Below are 14869 nucleotides of genomic sequence, written 5' to 3'. Positions count from 1 at the left end.
CCAGGTTGGACACAGGGGCTTGGAGCAAGCTGCTCCAGTGGAAGGGGTCCCTGCCCGTGGCAGGGGTTGGAGCTGGATGAGCTTTAAAGTCCCTTTAACCCAAACCCCTCTGGGGTTCTGTGATATTCTGTCAGGCTCTGTCTCCCAAATACATTTATTAAAAACAGAACTAGCTCAAGAGCAGTCAAAATCCATCTTGTACCAAAGACTTCCAGATACGGAGCAGAATCAGGTCCAGCAGGAACTGGATGAGCTTTAAGGTCCCTTCCAACCCAAACCAGTCTGATTTTATCTCAGAAGAGCAATCCCAAGACTGTTTCACCTACCTGCTGCCCCTGCTCTCCTCCTCACACCAACCTGCTCCCTGCACAGCTGGTTCCCATCCTTTCCTTCCTCGCTTAGTTTTTAGATACCACAAAGAGATCGGTAAGATTAAACTGTGTCACCATGGCAGCCAGCTCCACTTTAACTAACACAGGGTTGAGATCCAAGCATTAACAATGCAAGTTTGGGACTGGAGCTATCATGGCCTGAAGTGGGGTTTCAGTCTGGGTTCCTCCTGATCTGGCCCGAATGGAAAGTCACTCCTGTGCAATGGGATGACACTGACAGACATCAGGTTAATACAGGGTCCAAACAGCTACACATTGAAACGGTTCACCCTGTCTGAAGTACTAAAGCAGGCCCCTTCCTTGCTGTCACCCAAAGTGCTTCTGTTCCTCACCAGCACATCCCTGTGACACTCGAGTTCAAGGCTCCATTCAGATGGGGCTGTGTGAATCTACCTGCCTGCACAGGCGCTTGCAGAGCAGAGACTCAAGCAGTTTCCTTCTTCCCCACCCTCCGTTCCTTGGTGTTTATACCCTTCAGAAGCCCATAAACAGGCCTGCCCTCCTTGGTGAGGAGAACAACGCAAGCACAGAGCTCTTTTATCTCCCTTCTGCGTCAACCCCTCCAGCCCCAAAGTCAGTTCTGTTGCTTTCCTCCTATTTCCTCCTGCTTATCCGCTGGAAAGTAACAAGGATCAGAGGCAGGAAAACCCAAAATCCCCCCAGCCCTCAACCCCTCACTCCAATGAGCAGCAGGAGAGCCAATTGTCAGAATAAAGAGGTTTTAAAAATACCTTTCCATCTTAGGTGCCAAATCCCAACAGTTTCCGAGGGAATCAAAGCTCCCACGCGCTCGCTGGATTCCCACTAGAAGCCTACCCACATATTTCAGTACGTAACCACATGAAACGTTACTTCTGTTCTCGAGGTTAGGCTCTCCCAAGTGCTGCTAAGACAGTCCCCGACTGTTCCCACTGGAACCCATGGGCTGCTGAGAGAGTTATGGCCCCAGGTTAGGGAAAAAAAGGGGGAAAGAAGGAAAATAAACCTGCAGCTTTGTTTTGTTCCTTCATGCCCAGCAGATCTTACTGAATATCTGCTGCACGGGCCCTGACAACATGAAAGGATCTCATCTTGGTTTCGTCTTGGCTGTGTGAATTTGGAGGCACAAATGCTGCCCAAGTCTTTCTGTACGCATTCCAGGTTGTTCAGAGATAAAGCAACGTGATGCTATAGCAGAGGGGCTTTGGCCAAGGGCCTGTAGGGCCAGGCCAAGGGGAATGGCTTTAACCTGCCCGAGGGGAGACTGAGATGAGCTCTTAGGCAGAAGCTCTTCCCTGTGAGGGTGCTGAGGCGCTGGCACAGGGTGCCCAGAGAAGCTGTGGCTGCCCCATCCCTGGCAGTGCTCAAGGCCAGGTTGGACACAGGGGCTTGGAGCAAGCTGCTCCAGTGGAAGGGGTCCCTGCCCGTGGCAGCGGTTGGAACTGGGTGAGCTTTAAGGTCCCTTCCAACCCAGACCAGTCTGGGATTCTATAATATTCTGTCAGGCTCTGTCTCCCAGATACATTTCTTAAAGACAGAACTAGTTCAAGAGGACTCAAAATCCATCTTGGACCAAGGATTTCCAGATATGGAGCATAAGCAGGTCCAACAGGAGCTGACTGGGCAGATGCTAGGGGTTCACAGAGCTTTGGGACAGAGGAAGGTAAGAACATAATAACCAAACTAAATGTTCTATGCAGCAGGTACCACAATGCCAGACAGATCTGCCAAGAGTAAAAAGGCACTTACTTGTGAGCTAATTCCGAGCAGCCACCAGATGTTTTCCAGTCCTTACCCCAGGTTCCAATCCTACCGACAGCTCTGGATCTTCAATACCACACCACAGCTACATTCACTCCAATTGCTCTGTTAAGGTTTCCACCAGGTCAGCTCCCAGCTAAGTGCTGGAAGTCAGAAGCGCCCTTGCCTTTGCATGGCTCTGTGCCACAATGAGCTCAGCTGTGACAAGGTTCATCCCCTGATCCTCCAAAACAGCCCTAGTGAGGAGTACGCTCCCAGCAGGTAAAGAGAGAACCCTCCCATCCTTTCATCACACACTGAGTCTCCAAGAAAAATGCAAGTTCAGAATCATACTTTTAATAGCAATTTTGAGTGGACCTCATCCAAAGGAAAAGAGCTGCCAAGAGCCACATCCCTGCTTTATAGTCTTGTGATAGGGACAGGGACAGGGGACGGGACTGGTTTGGGGGAAGAAAGCAAAACACCAGACTCTCATCTGTCAGATGAGAAGAATGCAAAGTCAACCACAGGCTCGTTCCATCCAAATCTGTAGTTAGTTCATTAGGAATGCAGGATCAGAGCCCTCCCAGAGAGGTCAAACAGGCTTGATGTTGAAACTAGCACAGGTTATGCTATATACAGAAGCCTTTCACTGCTCTCCCTGTTATAACTAAAACAACGCTCACAAGAGCCCCACCACAGAAGGGAAGCTGTGAATTCATGAGACAGGAAGACAGACCACAGAGATCCCGCATGCTCATCCTGCTGGATTTCTGAGGATTTACCTATAGCTGCAGGACGTGCAGACGGAACAGAGCCTCACGTCTTCAAAAGCAAAGCCAACCACACCGCACGCCGCATGAGATCACCATGTTGAGGTCACTGCTGCTCCATACTGAGCCAAAAGAAGAGGGTGGGATGCAGAGAGCAACTGAGCACTATCAGGTGCACAAGGCATCTTCTGTAACGCTCAACTTAAGCCTTGACGACAGAAGCAGGTCTGACGTGAAGAGCAGAAAGCCACTTGCTGCTCAGATGAGCTTCTAATCTCCATGCCCATCACCTCCTGAACTGCACGCTTATGCATTTAATGCTGCCACATGTCAGTGTGTGATGAAATGGTTTAGAGGCAAGCAGAAGAAGCCCACACAAGCCCTGCTGGTGGCATTTGGACTAGGTCCCAGGATGAGTAAGTATTGGATCAGAAGGCAGGAAGGGCTCTTGCAGGATGTACCTAGTTTCGGAGAGGACTGGCTCTTAAAAAAGCAAAGAGCATCTAAAATAAAGCTGATGATATGAATTCAACAGAAAACAAACCCAAGATGCTGATGAACCCCCGGGGAGCTGCAGGAGGCCAAGGAAATCAAGCTGAGATCATTTCAACGTTGGCATTTGTTTAAAGTAGCCAATACTTTTAAAAGAAGACAGTGCACACACGACGTTTTTGGTTGGACCAAGTAAATGACTAAATTCTCCTAACTGTGGCCAGCTCATCCCTTGTGTATGTTTGTCTTTTGCAACTCAAGGACTCATTAAAGACACAGAGACCAAATGAAAAGCTGGCTGTAAGGAAAGGGCAATGAGATCTCTGATCATTTAACATCCCCTTGCTGCCTTCTCCCACCCTGTCCCCCCAAATCCTCTCTTCTTTGCCACGAGTAAACTGGAGCCAAGTCAGGGAGGGGGGAACTGTCAATATGAGCTGGCAGGACGCTGTTTCAGCAAGTAGAACTTTGATGTGAGAGCCAGAAGTCTGACTATGACAGTGCAGTGAGTCACTTGCTGACAAGTTGTTGAGGTATTTAGATCCTGGGTTTGAACTCCAACAGCTGACACTGCTTTGCGTCGTCTAACTGAAGGATGTGCCTTTATTGAACCTAGAATTCAAACACCGCCTGTGACCGTCTGCCTCCATTTACAGCCAGCCTACACAGCGGGAGACACTGATTTACGCTGCTTGGGCTCTACTTCCTGGCTTTCAGGAGAGGGCTGAAAGAATCTTTCTGCTTTTTCTTCTTCAAGAAAGTGCTGCTTTTGGCCTTCCCAGCCCTACCCTCACCTCCTCTGCACTGGGCACTGGTGTGGCTGCACCTCGAATACTGTGTTCAGATCTGGGTCCCTCACTACAAGAGAGACATTGAGGGGCTGGAGCGGGGCCAGAGAAGGGAATGGAGCTGGTGCAGGGCCTGGAGCCCAAGTGTGATGGGGAACGGCTGAGGGACCTGGGGTGTTCAGATGGAGAAGAGAAGGCTCAGGGGGGACCTGATGGCTCCCTACAAGTGCCTGCCAGGAGGATGGAGCCAGGAGGGGCTGGGCTCTGCTCCTAAGGAACAAGGGATGGGACAAGAGGAACCGGCCTCAAGCTGCCCCAGGGCAGGTTTAGATGGAGCTGAGGAACAATTCCTGCCCCAGAGGGTGCTCAGGCATTGGAACAGGCTGCCCAGGGCAGGGCTGCAGGCACCGGCCCTGCAAGGGTTCACACCCCATGGAGACGAGGCCTCAGTGCCATGGGGCAGGGGTGGCCTGGGCAGTGCTGGGAATGGTTGGACTGGATGAGCTGAAAGGGCTTCTCCAAGCTCGTTGATTCCATGATTCTATGGCTCCCCAGTACGGGAAGAGGGACAGGAACTGGTCTGACTCATCCACAGCTTCAACAAGGTGAAGTGTCAGCTTAATTTGGTTCATACTCCTCAAAATCTGGTTTAGGAACGTAAGGAAGGGATTGAAGCAGGCCTGGAAAAGTCCGAGTCCTGCTCTTTCAGACTGTTTTGGCACTGGACCGGTGGTGGATGAGGCTCCTGCTGCTCTCTGTCACTTTGGTACAGCCTCTTTCATCATTCTCTCTGCTACCAAAGGAATCTAAACCATGTAGAATTTATAAACCAGATAAATGACTGCAATTTTTAGCAGACACCTCATTACCAAGGCATAGAAGCTGAGGCAAGAACAAGAAATATGATGAGCCAGAAATTAAAAGACAGATTCTTTTGTAATAGATGAGCACAAGGGTGATGCTTGTCAGTGGTGCTGCAGTTCCCTCCCCTCACAACTTCTCTGCTTTTCTGTAAGTGAAGATTTCACTGATTCGGGTTCCTTTACTCATAATGTTAATGCTAGTGTGAAGATGCAGTCGATACCTTCACTTCTCCCCCCAAAAAATGAAGAACTCAAGGCTCAAACCAAAGCCTCTGTGTGCTTAAATCTCATTTTTTAAGCCTTCAAGGCACACATGGATCAAATCCTGACATTTCCCTCTGCAGATGAGAGTGGGAGAAGTCTCTTTTACATGACACAGATTTCTGCACAGCTCTCACATCTCCACAATCTTGGAGCTGCACAGAAAGCATCAAACACCTTACCACACCCCCACAACACGCATGCTTTTCCCCAAAGAACCATGCCAATTCCTTGGATTATCAGAAAAGCGGATGGGTTTGAGGAAGGGCCACATGGCATTAGCACCGCTCATTTTTAGGCTGCTCCTTTGAGTTCAGCTCCCAAAGCTTATCCAGTATTACCAAAGCTGTTCTGATTGTTCCCAAGTGGGACTGAAGATGAGTGCAGTGGCAGGGCAAAGCAGGGGTGTGAACTATAAGCTTGTGGTTAATGTTTGGTGGTGAAACAGAAGAGGGGGATGTCCTGGGCAGTGTGGCAAGAAAACTCAAACTTCCATGGAAAAACGAGTTGGGAATGACCACATTCAGGAGATGAGCACCAAGAGGGGAGATTTCCATTAGATAAAAGGAAGAAATTCTTTACTATGAGGGTGCTGAGGCGCTGGCACAGGGTGCCCAGAGAAGCTGTGGCTGCCCCATCCCTGGCAGTGCTCAAGGCCAGGTTGGACACAGGGGCTTGGAGCAAGCTGCTCCAGTGGAAGGGGTCCCTGCCTGTGGCAGGGGTTGGAGCCGGATGAGCTTTAAGGTCCCTTCCAACACAAACCAGTCTGTGATGCTATGATCCTCATTTCATATCTTTATCTTCCTCCAGCCTCTCTCTTGCATGGACACTGAGTATTCCTGGAGCAACATCTCATTTCAGCACAAAGTGCCATGAGTCAAGCAGCTCAAACCCTCTCAAGCAAATCCTGTATTAAAGACATTATTCAACAAATTATAATACTTAGTAAAGCAGAGATATTCCTATTGGAAATCCAGCTCTAAATCACTTAAGGTTCCACAAGGCAATTAGATCTATAGCCTGAAAATCCCATTTCTGTATTACAAAGGCCATAGAGATATTTCTGAAGCAGGAAAAATGTGAAGCTTTTCCTTTCCATGAACCAATGTTCCCTTTCACAAACTTATTCCTTGACTCCTGAGCTTGAACCAAGGGGTTTGCTCTCGATGTGCTTTGTTCTGAAACAGGTTTTGTCTGATCTACTAAGAACTAGCCAGAATGAGGTTGCTGAGGCGCTGGCACAGGGTGCCCAGAGAAGCTGTGGCTGCCCCATCCCTGGCAGTGCTCAAGGCCAGGTTGGACACAGGGGCTTGGAGCAAGCTGCTCCAGTGGAAGGGGTCCCTGCCCGTGGCAGGGGTTGGAACTGGATGAGCTTTACGGTCCTTTCCAACCCAAACCAGTCTATGATTCTATGTGAGCATCTGCCTTTTCATTTTTGACCCCAACCACACTGACATTAGCCCAGTTACACACTAATTTGGATGACACCCAATCAAAGTAGCTTGTTAGAACATTATGACTGTGTCTTCCAGGCTGTTAAAACCAATGTTGTACTGCATCAAACACTTGGGCTTCACTAAGAGTTAAGATACTCCGCGGTTTGCAGCAGAAAATGACATTCAAATTAGTCTGGCATGAGCTATTCCTGAAAGGATAAGGACAGATAAATGGTTCTATTTCCAGCAGAAGTGCAAAATGTAATGGGAGTTTTGTAATTGAGTGTCTTATTAATTTTAATGAGCTAATCAATATTGCATTTCAAATCCTGATGTGGCCGTTGGTTAACTCCTTTCTGTGCTGGGCACTCCCTGGTCTTTGCAGCTGCCACCTGACTGTTTAATGTACCTTGTATTATGAAGGGACACCAGAGTTCAGGCTCAGGTGAGCAGCTGAATGAACTAGAAAAGCAAAGGATACATCATGAGCCTGGAATCATTTGGGTTTTATCCCCTCTATCATGGAATCATAGAATTTTTAGGGTTGGAAAGCACCTTAAGATCATCCAGTTCCAACCCCCCTGCCATGGGCAGGGACACCTCACACTAAACCATGTCACCCCCAAGGCTTTGTCCAACCTGGCCTTGAACACCACCAGGGATGGAGCACTCACAACCTCCCTGGGCAACCCATTCCAGTGTCTCACCACCCTAACAGGAAATAATTTCCTCCTTAGATCCAATCTAAACTTCCCCTGTTTCAGTTTTACCCCGTTACCCCTTGTCCTGTCACTACAGTCCCTGACGAAGAGTCCCTCCCCAGCATCCCTATAGGCCCCTTTCAGGTACTGGAAGGCTGCTCTGAGGTCTCCACACAGCTTCTCTTCTCCAGGCTGAACATTCTATTGAACATATTATTTATTCTATTGAATATATTATTGGTGGTAGCAGCAGTGATTTGTGTTATACCTTAGTTACTAAACTTTTTATCTCAACCCGTGGGAGCTGCATTCTTTTTGATTCTCCTCTCCATCCCTCCGGGTGTAGGGGGAGGGCAAGAAGTGGGGGGAGTGAGTGAACGACTGCGTGATTTATGGCTGACTTTGTTTAAACCACAACAATTACGCACGTTGGTAATTGGGATCACAAAGGGCCACTGCAGAAGAAATGGTTTCATTGCACGAAGTATATTTGGTTACTATTTCTGCAGCCCTCTGAGCTGGCCTGGTTCTTCCAAATTAGGGCCTTTCTGCTATACCATTAACTTGTTTTTTCTTCTCCTTTTTCTAAGCCTAAGGTGATAAAAGGATGCCTGATTTGCCACCACATTACTTGATCAATTCTAGACAGGAAGTAGGGACTTTAAAGCAGTTAAATCAGCTTAAGAGTGAAATAAACCACCTATAGAGCAGGTCCAAAGAGCACAGCCTGCAAGAAGGAAAGAAATTGTGGAAGGAAAGTTACTGTTTAACCTGCATCTCAGACTAGATGTGGGAGATAGAGAAAGGACATTGTCAAATATACGTCTGGAATCAGGAACTTTTGGATTACCAGTTTAAGCAGATACTCCAGAGCCCAAACAATTCACCAGGGGTGTATTAGTACATAAAGCAGAACAGAAAACTTCCACTTTTTCTTCAAACTCCCCCGGAAATGCACTTAATCAGATCACTCTTTAGTTTCCTCTTCCCTCAACCCCAACAGACAAGTGCTAAAATGAAGGGAACTGGCGCAAGCTGTGCTACTAAAGGGGCTGCAAGAAACTTGGAGAGGCACTTTGGACAAGGGCCTGTAGGGACAGGCCAAGGGGAATGGCTTTAACCTCACAGAGGGGAGACTGAGATGAGCTCTTAGGCAGAAGCTCTTCCCTGGGAGGGTGCTGAGGCACTGGCACAGGGTGCCCAGAGAAGCTGTGGCTGCCCCATCCCTGGCAGTGCTCAAGGCCAGGTTGGACACAGGGGCTTGGAGCAAGCTGCTCCAGTGGAAGGGGTCCCTGCCCGTGGCAGGGGTTGGAGCTGGATGAGCTTTAAGGTCCCGTCCAACCCAAACCATGGGATTCTGATTTGGTTGCAATGCTACCTGCCTGCATCCCTACAGCAAGAAGGGTAAGCGAAGCTCCTCTCAGGTACCTGCTGCCACATACGAGCACACTGCATGGGAGACAGAGGAAATCAGGGTGGCTACAATGAGGCATCAGCATTTTTAGAGTGCAACTTTCTGACCTATATTAAAACGCCTACTGAAGGGCTCCACATACCACATCCCAAAAGGGCCTTTACCTCTCTCCTGATCATACTGAGAGCCTGGGGAGACTTGTTCAGCTCTGAACATCCCTGTTTGCATCAAATGAACCCCCTCAAGGGCTCTGAAACTGCGACGATCACCCCACCACCGTGTGCTGCAAAGGAGAGAGCATGGGAGGACTCCAACACCCCTGCCTAAAGCTCTGAGGATGTGCCTCAGGAGGGACAGGAGTAAAATCTTCCTCTCCTGCACAAAGGAGCAGTCATTGATTGTTATCCCTCACAGCCACATGTGCCATGCACACTGCTCCCAAATTCAGGAATTTCAAGCCTAAACTTGAGTAAATCCTGGTTAGCATGAGCAGCATCAGATGTTTTTAAGCTATTCATTCCTAAAGAGCATCACATGCCTTATGCTCAGACGGGAAGAACTGATCACAGTGACTTATGTGCCGCATGAGTGAGCATCTGCTGACAGTCAAAGTCCTGCTGCCACGGAAGGGAAAGGACCAGCCATTCCCATCTCTGGGAACAGGGGTGCAAAGAGGCTCCTCCCAAGTGGGAGCTGTGCAAGTGCTTAACAAGAGTCACACGCTACACAAACTAATTTCCCTGTAAGAGCAAGCCCTCAGCATCAAGCAGAACATGCCCGCATCCTCCCAACCCTTACACAGACCAAGACATCAGGCTGAGAATGGGTTCAGCTCCTTGACAGGCATAGAAAAAGGCTCCTTCAATACCTTAAAGGGGCTACAGGAAAGCTGGAGAGGGGCTTGGGACAAGGGCCTGTAGGGACAGGCCAAGGGGAATGGCTTGAACCTGCCCAAGGGGAGACTGAGATGAGCTCTTAAGCAGAAGCTCTTCCCTGGGAGGGTGCTGAGGCGCTGGCACAGGGTGCCCAGAGAAGCTGTGGCTGCCCCATCCCTGGCAGTGCTCAAGGCCAGGTTGGACACAGGGGCTTGGAGCAAGCTGCTCCAGTGGAAGGGGTCCCTGCCTGTGGCAGGGGTTGGAGCTGGATGAGCTTTAAGGTCCCTTCCAACCCAAAGCAGTCTGGGATTCTATGATATCCCAATTCGAATTACACAGTAAGATTCTGGCACACAATATTCTTTCACCTTCCCATAGAGGAAAACACCAACAAAAGATATTCTTGTACCTGTCAAAGGGCTAACAATTGACTTAAGAAGTGTAACTTTTGGTTTTAGTCGCCTGGTTTCAGTCCATTTCTTGTGCCTCCTCACAACGAGTGGCCACATCCTTCACAAAGCCTGTTTGCTTCTGTTGTCTGCTGCTGACAGGATGAGCTGTAAAACCAGAGCACTTTCAGGGTGAAGCTCTGGGTCATTTCTGCATTCTGCTGCTGAGAGAAGCCCATTGCAGCTCTCAGTGGTTGTGCAGACTCTGGCAAATAGAAGGGAACTGGAGCATAACAACTGACTTCTGAAATGACAGAACTTCCCACATGAAGGAAGTGGCACAGGTGCACAAAAGGGAAAAGAAGGGAAGAAGCAGCACTGCAGCTCACTCGTTCACAAAGCAAGACAGAACCAAAACCCTTCTTCGTGAAGTAGGTGAAATTCATGCACTGATGGTCAAAGCTGAGGGAAAAGGTCTGCACAGACCCGGAAAAGGCTACACAGGAATCTGCAGTAATAAAACAATTCTTTGGCATCTTAGGCAAGAAGAGGGTTTAATCCAGGGGGAGCAGTGCAGAGACACAATAAGCAAGCAAAGTATTTCCACTTGTGCAAGTTCCACTGGACCTGTCACATGTTTCTTCCAATATCTCCATGCTGCATGGAAAAGCATGGATAAAAGCTTACATTTCATAGAATTGTTTGGGTTGGAAGAGACCTTAAAGCTCGTCCAGCTCCAACCCCTGCCACGGGCAGGGACCCCTTCCACTGGAGCAGCTTGCTCCAAGCCCCTGTGTCCAACCTGGCCTTGAGCACTGCCAGGGATGGGGCAGCCCCAGTTTCTCTGGGCACCCTGTGCCAGCGCCTCAGCACCCTCACAGGGAAGAGCTTCTGCCTAAGAGCTCATCTCAGTCTCCCCTCGGGCAGGTTAAAGCCATTCCCTCCCCTTTCTTCTCTGAGCAACCTCCAGAACACACAATATTCCCTACAACCAGTCAAGGCATTCCCGCTGTCACGCTACAAGAGCGCTTTCCTCTTCAATTTTATTTTCAGCTTTCATTTCCAAGTCAATGAACAGCAGTTATATCACCTCATTTAAAGCAGCTGGGCCCTCCCCACAGGGCTCAGAACGGCTGAATACCCACCCAGCTTATCCAGCCTCAAACTCCAGCTTTGTTCTCCAGTACAGCCAAGAACAAATTCCATCCCGTGGCACAAGGCAGGGGCAATCCATGGTTAAACACATGCAGTATTCAGACCCATTTAGATTCTCACTGTACCTTCTGTTCTCTGTGCAGAGCTTCACTCTGCTGACGTACCCACAGAAAACAGGCAGGGAAAAGCAATTTCTATGCATCCAGCAGACACACACATACCCAAAGAGGAGTTTTTCCAGCCTTATCCTAATAAGTGAGTGGATTAATACACAGAGAGGTGCTGGAGCAGCAGGTAGGAAGATGCTCCTGTGTAATGTGTGCAACACCAGGAAACCCCAGGTAAGGGGAAAGGGGAGGTGGTTCAGGGAGAGGCATCCATGAGGCACTGTACAAAGAGTAAGTGCAAGCAAAGAGAACAAACCCTCTTCCGTTTGTGCCTGGCACAGCCATTTCACCCAGTGCAATACCTGCTTTCACTTTGTAAAGCCTGGCTCACTGAGCTTTTACAGCTGTTCTTAAACACGCATATATATCTATATACCATATTTAATCAGCCCACAAAGCACATGGCTTACAGCCCATAACAGGTCCCAGCAATGAGCCCGGTTTTGACATCTATTTATAAATCCTGCTCCTGAAGAACTCCTGGAGTTAATGTCGGACTGAGGACCGAGTAGTGCTCAGCAGGAGCCGATGCACCACGACACACGCACACGGATGGAGCCGGCTCTCCCGAATGCGAAGCCCTCTGGATAACAAAAGCAGCAGGAACAAGGATGAGAGGCACGGGGGAGCTGTGGATCGGGGCACTTCCATGCAGGGTGGAGGAGAGAAGCGCTGCTGCCCCGGAGGGCTCGTACTGGGGGTGCGGCCTCCCCCTCGGGCTCCCACTGAGGAGCACTCAGAGGTGCCACCATCTCACGGTGGCCATTCAATGGTACTCCCGGCTGAAGCCCCTGCTTTTGGGTCTGGGCTAGAGAGCTCCTGAGCTCGCTCCCAACCTGAATTATCCCACGATCCCAAGTTCAGCTTTCCTTTTAAGTACTTTCTTAGCCAAAAGCCACGGCTTCATCCACACACACGGGTGAGGGGGGTTGAAAATCATCCCATCCCTTCGCATCAGCCACACAAAGCCCGGGGCGGCATCACCCCATCGCCCAGCAAGGGTCCAGCTCCTTAACTCTTTGTGTCTGCCCACAGCACCCGGCTCCTCCAGCCGAAGGCAGCGCGGGGTGCGCAGCACAAACTAAGGGCTGAGCCCCGATTCTCACCCCAACCTCTGCTCTGGGACCCCAAAACCGCGGTTAAAGATAACTCCCTTTGTTAAATGAATGAGTAGGAGGGGGGAGGCAGGAGGGAGCCAGGCTCAGAAACCCCATCCGATAAGAAAAGGAGGAGGAAAAAAAGGATGAAAAGAAGCAGCAAAACCCCAGCAGCTCAACCCCTGCGCAAACTTCCCGGCTCCACAACAACAAGCGACGAGGAAATCCCCTTTCCCCGGCCCGGCGGGACTCACCTTCCGCCCGCCGCAAGGTGCTGCCCGGCTCCCGGCTCCCCAGCACCGCCTCCCTTCTCCTTCTCCTTCCCTTTCCCTTCCTTTCCCTCCCCTCCGCTCCCCGCCTTGCCGCAGCCATTGGCTCCGGCCGGCCGCCCCGCCGCCGCCAAGGTGGGCACCGGAGCGCGGTGGGGAGGGACCGGGGAAGGGGCAGCATCGGACGGGGAAGGGGTGGTGGGGAGGGATGCGGATACGGGATGGAAAGTTTTAAGGGGATGTGGTACCTTCACGGTGCAGCAGATCCGGGGTTCGGGGCTTGTCTCGCCGCTGTGGTGCCCCGGGGAGCCCGCACCTTGGTAGAGAGAAGGAAGGAGGAAGGAAGGGAAGGAGGAAGGGAAGGCAAAGCGTTTGTGGCTCACGCCATCACGGGAGGCACAAGGCGGGGAGCACACCGGTGATCACACCCTTGGCGTGCAGCGCTGCAGTGACTCTATGCTGTTAGCCGTATCGCGCTGTGCTATCGCAGAGCCGGCTCCGCTGAGGGCCGGGTGATCCCAAAAAGGCAGGAACTAACCCGGGCCCTGCCCTGCTGCCGAGCTGCACAGGCTGAGGGGTTGCGCTGTAGAGTGCAGGGATGCGGATCCAAAGCTTGCTGGGAACTTGTCAGCCTACTCGCAGGAGTTTGGGCTCAGGGTTTGTGCGCTGCTGAGAGAAGGAGAGGAGGGATCTGACTGAATTTGAATGGCAAGAAGCGATTCCCATGTGAGGGAAGGTGTCCCTGCCCGTGGCAGGGCGTTGGAACTGGATGAGCTTTAAGGCCCCTTCAACATAAAAAGGACATAGAACTGTTGGAACAGGTCCAGAGGATGCCACGAGGATGATCAGGGGCTGGAGCACCTCCTGTATGAAGACAGGCTGAGGAAGTTGGGGCTGTTCAGCCTGGAGAAGAGAAGCTGCGTGGGGACCTCAGAGCAGCTTCCAGTGTCTGAAGGGGGCCTATAGGGATGCTGGGGAGGGACTCTTCATCAGGGACTGTAGTGACAGGACAAGGGGTAACGGGTTAAAACTTAAACAGGGAAAGTTTAGATTGGATATAAGGAGGAAATTCTTTACTGTGAGGGTGCTGAGGCACTGGAATGGGTTGCCCAGGGAGGTTGTGAATGCTCCATCCCTGGCAGTGTTCAAGGCCAGGCTGGACAAAGCCTTGGGGGTGCCATGGTTTAGTGTGAGGTGTCCCTGCCCATGGCAGGGGGTTGGAACTGGATGATCTTGAGGTCCTTTCCAACCCAAACCATTCTGTAATTCTATGATTCTAACCCAAACCATTCCATGATTCTGTGATTGTACAGCTGCACCACTGACAAGAACAGAGCATGAGGTTGTGGGCATAGAACACACTGTCCAGAAGTAAAACATTAGGTAGGTAGAGACAAAAGAGACACAAATAACACAGGTCACCACCCCCGAGCTGCCTTTTAGACCCAGTGTGTAGCCCATGTAGGACAGATTAAGGCAGTGCTGCCACAGACCTGCCCTTCCCCCTTGTCCCAACATTTATCAGTTCCTGTGATGTCTGTTTGAGAGCTGAACCAGCAGAAAAATGAACACTGCAAAAATAAACCGATGGAGGAAGTGAGAATGTGAGTGTGGGGCTGCGATGAGCGTGAGCAGGCTGCAACAGGGCTGATTCCAGCCAGTGGAACCTGGTGGGGAAATGCACGCTGGGAATTACTTCCCTCTGTTGAGTGTATTTAACATTGGATTTAAAACCACACAGACAGATTACCTGAGCTCCCTGGAGTGTGGCCTGTCTGTTGTCTGTCGTCTGGTGGCAACAGGAAGATGCTCATGTCAGTATAAGGCAGTGGATCAGCCACTTCACTTTGAAGATGGCCACAACTTAGCCTTTTCAGAAACATGGATGCATCCTGATAAAACAAAAAAAATAAACTCCTGAAGCCAGGTGAGGGATTGGTCCAAAACACTCATAAACATGTCGTGTTTGATAAGATATTTTACCAAACGCATTCATTCAACCACATGGGTAACAGCTGGGTGAGGTAATTGCAGTGGTTGACCAAAGGCCTGATCCATACACAGTCAATGCATTGATC

At 50.3% G+C, this 14869-nt stretch overlaps 1 protein-coding gene across 4 annotated transcripts in view; it reads right to left on the bottom strand.

The window, feature by feature from the left end:
• PAK1 (p21 (RAC1) activated kinase 1) overlaps positions 1-13368 on the bottom strand; it is a 76453-nt gene extending 63085 nt beyond the window's left edge. For 2 of the 4 annotated variants that reach the window (XM_065678875.1, XM_065678879.1), the window contains exon 1: positions 13040-13368. The gene's annotated coding sequence lies outside the window, so the exon portion shown is untranslated. Of the gene's footprint in view, positions 1-12776; positions 12852-13039 lie in introns of those variants that run through there. The other 2 variants (XM_065678877.1, XM_065678876.1) reach the window with 2 other exon arrangements.
• Between the last annotated feature and the right edge of the window lie 1501 nt (positions 13369-14869).

Source organism: Lathamus discolor, chromosome 4 (assembly GCF_037157495.1).
Source record: "Lathamus discolor isolate bLatDis1 chromosome 4, bLatDis1.hap1, whole genome shotgun sequence".
Classification (NCBI taxonomy): Eukaryota; Metazoa; Chordata; class Aves; order Psittaciformes; family Psittacidae; genus Lathamus; species Lathamus discolor.
This window is presented reverse-complemented; position numbering and strand designations above follow the sequence as displayed.